Consider the following 781-nt stretch of genomic DNA (forward strand, 5'->3'; position numbering starts at 1 on the left):
TTACAGGGGTGGGTGGATGAGAACAGGATGGGTTTCAACACTGACAAGTGCAAGGTGATGCACCTGGGGAGGAAGAAACAGCACCATACCTACAGGCTGGGACACTCCCTTCTCATCAGTGAAGAGGCAGAAAAGGATCTTGGAGTCATTATTGATGCCAAAATGAACATGGGCCGACAGTGTGGGGACGTGGTCAGGTAGGCCAACTTCACCTTGTCATGCATCCACAGATGCATCTCAAGCAGGTCCAAGGAGGTGATCCTCCCCCTCTATGCGGCACTGGTCAGGCCACAGTTGAAGTACTGTGTCCAGTTCTGGGCGCCGCACTTCAAGAGGGATGTGGACAGCATGGAGAGGGTCCAGAGGAGGGCCACTCACATGATCAATGTTTGCTAAAGGAGCTTTCCTACCTGCTAAGTGATGGTTCAAGCCATGAAGCTAAAGAGTCTCTTGCCCTTACACTGCATATTTTGGTGTTTCATACAAAATGGAATAGTCCATTCAGGGTAGACTGAGGGTACTAACAGACATTAGATTTCTCCAAGGACTGAGTCTCATATTTTGGGATCCTACAGATGTACAAGCCCAGCGTCTAACTTTAGGTACCTGTGAAATAAATAACTCTTTTTCTTTGGGCAATCAGGCCTAATCCCAGTTAATTGCCAGTCAAACTGCATGTATAAAGGGCTATGCCACTCTCAGGTTTTGACTTGGGTGGATCAAAACTGACTCAAATATGGGATCTGTTTTTACCCTGAGAGAGTCCAATCTCTAAATACAC

The sequence above is a fragment of the Gavialis gangeticus genome, unplaced genomic scaffold (assembly GCF_001723915.1).
Source record: "Gavialis gangeticus isolate Ggan-Ray unplaced genomic scaffold, GavGan_comp1, whole genome shotgun sequence".
NCBI lineage: Eukaryota > Metazoa > Chordata > Crocodylia > Gavialidae > Gavialis > Gavialis gangeticus.